Raw genomic sequence first — 5,152 nt, forward strand, 5'->3', positions numbered from 1 at the left:
TTTAGTACTTGTGACGTGGATTGTTATGGCCCATATACAAGATCTTGCATTTAATTATAATTTACATTATAATTTGATGATGTGGTTTGTAATATTTTCATCTATGTTATTGGTATATATGACAAAACCTCATGTAAATCAGGTAGGTAGGTAGGTGTGTGGCAGTCCGTCTAATTACCCAAAGCTACTTAGTACAGTATACGTAAGTAATGAAACACTACGATATATTTACTCACTATATTGTTGGTGCTGAATGTAGAACATCATGAAAAAAAACTTATTTTTACTCTAAACTAACATAATTTTATAGCAAAATTGGAATCATCTAATTACCCAAAGCCACAACATTCTCTCTTTAGCGCATTTATTATGCACCCTATACCTATCTTGTGAACCGAAGTGGAAAGAGATACAGAGGCTTATTTATGGTCATGTTCCTGCATGCCAATGTGAGAAGGAATCCACAACATTTTTATATTTACCCTCTTGCTACGTATTCTTATATATCTATGTCTAGCTTCCAAGACAAGCACGTTATTACATGATTGCAAACTGTTTATTGCTCGTAGTGAAGAAAGGGAGTCAGAAATAATTAAGCTGTCTTCTTCAGTGTTGTCAATAATTTCGAGTGCTACCAGGCTTAGAATGTAGACTTCCTGTGTTGAACTGCGAGTTAAGTTTCATATAATTTCTTTATAAAATATGATTATTTCAGAGTAAAAATGTGTATTTCCATGTTATACATTCAGTACCAACATTATAGTGAGTAAATATATCATATTTCTTCATTACTTACGTAATGCTAGGAAGCATCATCTCAAATGAAGTAGTTTCCTGAACCTACTGGGCCGTCATATCTACACTTGAAACTTTGTACGGAGTCTGCCTCCACAACATCACTTTCTGATGCATTCCATTTGTCAACTACTGATACTAAAAAAGTTTTCTGTATCTCATTTGGGCACTCATTTTTCATGTTTACTTTTTTTTGTGTGTGTGTGTGTTTTTTGAAGGAAAGCAAAGAAATTGCACATAACTACAACTACGATTTATTTAATAAGCATTTCTAAACTAAACAAAACTTTGAGGGTAATTAATAAAAATAAAAACTAATTTGAAAACAAATCTTTCTTGAGCAACATAGGGATGCAAAATTAACATGACGATGATTTGGGCAAAGAACATTTGCCCAACCCAGGGGTAGAGAATACTTGTTATTTTCTCTTTGCTTTGCTACTTAAAGCTACTCAAATCAAAGGGAAGTGTTTCTTCCATTTCTTCGTTGTCAGTCTGTGACTCAATACTGACTACACTGTTGTCACTGTCGGTCTCGGAATCCTCGGAATCTTGACTGTCTGTTTGAAATTTGTTGTACTCTACTTCCCTGTCTGCAGAAAACAGGTTAGTTGCCTCAAATAGTTTAATTTGATACAATTTTTTCATATTTAGCAAGAGGGCCGTAAGTCCACTGGTTACATGCTGGAATGATGACTTCTTTATTGAGTATTTACCCTGTTCCTGTAAAACAAACACACATCATTATTTCAGGTATTTTTTAAATTAAATGTTTGTTTTCCTAACAAGTGTTTCATTTAAACTTTAACCAGTAAAAGTGATAATGATAATATTACAATTTGTGTCTACAAAATGCTTTTACTAATTTTACTTAGCTTAGACACAAACAACAATGATTAAGCTACCTGTTAAAATAATTACCAAGTAGCTATAATGCAATAACATTTATTTCAGTGGAGTAATTAAGTTAATATTGATACCTGATACTAACTTCAATTATCCAAGAGGGTGGAGCACTTTTGTTTTGTACATCATCTAGTCTTTGTGTTTTCTCAAGCTTTTTTCTGTAGAAATCCAAGTAACTTTTCATTTCCAGTTGAATGACATTTTGTTCTTCCATAGTCCTGTTGTACATATGCAGCTTTTTTGCAGCATTTCTCTTTTCTTGAAGAGTAACTTAAAATATTCAAAAATAAAATATAAAGTAAATTATTTAATAAGGAACATGAACAAATCTGTCATTGTAGGATGCATGTATTATGCAACAACAATGCAATCATATGTAATCATTTTTAAGGTATCTTGTTAATATTATTATCTTAAAAATATAAATTAGGCATGGACTTCCATTTGTCCATTACCATAATGAGTAAGTTTGAATTAACATGTTAGTAGCTAACAATATTTATCCTCATTGACAAGGCCAATATGCACAGAAAAATAACCAAATATACTTACCATTATCAGTTGGTTGAGGAGTGTCATTATACCATGGAAAGTTGCCCTCTTCATCAATGTCCACACTAAGTTTTTCTGTATTGTCTTCATTGTAGACCGCTATCAGTTCCCTCAACTTTTTCTTGTCTGCTTCAATCTTTGCACGGTATCGTGATCTCATTTTGCTTGAAACTGAAAGAAACACTTTGTTACTAGTAAATAAGATTATAGTTGATAAATTTGTTTTGTATATACTTAGTAGTGAATACCTACACAAAAGTAGCAGAACACACTATATAAATATTTGCCAAGCACTTTTTTTTTAACAAGCTTAGGTATACACAGCAATGTGCTGCTATCCTATTATGTATGAAAGACCACAGTGTAGATCAAAAACCTCACAGGACAGCCAGTCATACATGGAATCTGGAGAGAATATGAAATGTAAGGCTGATCTATTAGCCTCCACTAACAAAATCGGGGTACAGCACAAGAATATCTTCCAATATTCCTGAGTGTATGAAGTAATAACAAAACTCAAAGTACATCATACCATTTGTTCTGAAGTCATTGATAACAGGGCAATCACATATATAGTGATAGACAGTATGTCCTAGCTTTTGTTCACATAGTTTACAACTGGAATGATTTCCATTGGCAGATTCATTACCTGCAGGCACCTGCCATAGATATTGATATCTCAACTTAATTTTGACAATTACCTATAATTACATAGGACAACACCTAAGTGAGATGGTATCCATACAAATCTACCTTAGAAATAAATGACATTAGATGTGTTTAGATAAAAAAAGTCATTGTTTTCTTGAAGTATTTTACAAACACTAAAAGATTTCTGTTTGTTTTATCAGTCCCTAACTTATACATAAGCTTTAACATACCTGCTACACTGGATATGTGGGATTTCTTGGTTCTAATTGAGTCACATACTAACTCTATTCCCTTTTGAACATCATTTTGAGAAACTGATCTGTTGAGAATAGAGGATACTGTTTACTATAATGTTTACTAAATTCAAATATGTAAAGACCCTGATTAATTTAAAAAAAAAATAACTTAAATTTTTAGGCAATGGTCACAATGGCATTTTATGATGGCTGACAATTACTGTACAAGAACTAAACAATTAAAATAATAAAGAAATGTTTTGGCAATTTTATGATTTATGGTTCTGCATTGATTTTACAGTACAATAACCTTGTTAAAATATATAAGAGTATTTCAAAACAGTGTTTCTTTCTATATATTTTACAAGCAAACCTTTTATTTAAACTCTGGGCTAAGTTGGTTAACTCTGCAATCCAGATGAGAAGTTGTTTTTCATCAAGAGATAAGTCAGCTAACTCCTTTCTTATTAACTCTGCAGCTTCTTTTGCCTATCAACAGGAGGAAAAACTGCCCTGTTAGTATAATAAATGTTGCAATTTTTATTTAATATTTGATATTACAAAAAAAAAAAAAAATCCTTACGAGCCTAATTGCTGATGAAGGCTGTTTAATGGCAGTAAATGTTATTTTTATTTTTATTTTTGAATGTTTTTTTTTTTCCTGTGCACTTATATTAGTGATTCATGATCATTGTTGCATATATTCAATGAATAAAGCAAATTACTTGCCTTACAAAATCTTGAAGCTAGAACATGAGCTAAAGAGTCATGTTTACTTTGGTTCCAAAAAAATGAAGATTCACTAAGTTCTTCTTCACGCTCTGAAAAAAGGGACAAAAAATAACTCCCTTCAATGAATATGTAAAATGAAAATAATTCACTTTTATGCAGGCGATGAGTCACAATAACATGGCTAAAGTATGTAGACCAGACCACTCACTAGAAGGTGAAGGGACGACGACGTTTCGGTCCATCCTGGACCATTCTCAAGTCAATTGTGATGAGGAAGTAGAGACAGGCAATAAATAGGCTAGAGAGAGCTGAGGAGCAAAGTAAGGTGTATTTTAGGGGATAGTAATAATAATAAGAGCTGCAGAGGGCTTATTGGCCCATACGAGGCAGCTCCTATTATAACCACCAAATGAGAAGGAGATAGGAATAAGAAGACGATAGCAAGGGAGCACAAGTAACAGTGCAAGTTTGAAGAACTACGTAGGAAACTATAAGGATGAAATTAATGCTTTTTAGTTTTACTTTTGAATAATGTTTTGAACAGCTGGACAACTTTTAATTCAATAAAGAGTTTACCAATTAGGAGCAATAACCAATTACTTTATTTGCATAGAGAGTTTGCACAGATTTAGTTTGACTCGGGGGATATCTGAGAGATATTGATTTCTGGTGTGGTGATTATGGGATCCTTTACATCTATCAAGGAAGAGTTTCAGATCAGGATGTGCATTTAGGAACAAGGTTTTGTACATGTAAGTGGCACAAGAGAATGTGTGGAGTGGGTTCATATTTTTGTGTATTATTATATATACAATTTAATGTATACAGGTACTTACATTACATATACAAAATTAATAAATACTTACTCTTCCATTATGAGAGTCAAGCGCTTGGAGCGCTATTAACAAGGATTTCATTGATAAACCTGGACTGTTCCTTTGAAGGAAATGCCAGTTGTTCAGGAGTTTGGTGCTGAAGAATGTGTTACTTTTCCTGGCTGATGAGCAGAAGTATCCACCATCATACAACATCTTAGCATCTGCAGGAAGGCTGTATCCACACTCTTGACACTCAAATATGGGCAGATAAAGGTCATACCTGCCTAGAAAGCTTAGTTTTAGTATTTATTCCTAAAATAAAGCAGCTTATTTTGAATCTTTTGTAAAACTCATCTCCATCACTGAATGGATATGTTTGTGTCTCAAAGATTGAAGTCCACATGCTTGGGTATGGGTATCCTCACTAGAACTTCAGTGATGCTACTATATTCAGTGATGCAA

General features: G+C 32.9%; 1 long non-coding RNA gene across 1 annotated transcript; it reads right to left on the minus strand.

Moving 5' to 3' along the window:
* Window positions 1-2,102: 2,102 nt before the first annotated feature.
* LOC138355702 (uncharacterized) lies at window positions 2,103-3,647 on the minus strand. The gene is made up of 3 exons (XR_011223991.1): window positions 3,514-3,647; window positions 3,135-3,223; window positions 2,103-2,424 (listed from the first exon to the last, which is right to left on the minus strand). It is a non-coding gene; the product is annotated as an uncharacterized lncRNA (long non-coding RNA).
* Between the last annotated feature and the right edge of the window lie 1,505 nt (window positions 3,648-5,152).

Source organism: Procambarus clarkii, chromosome 68 (assembly GCF_040958095.1).
Source record: "Procambarus clarkii isolate CNS0578487 chromosome 68, FALCON_Pclarkii_2.0, whole genome shotgun sequence".
NCBI classification, from domain to species: Eukaryota; Metazoa; Arthropoda; class Malacostraca; order Decapoda; family Cambaridae; genus Procambarus; species Procambarus clarkii.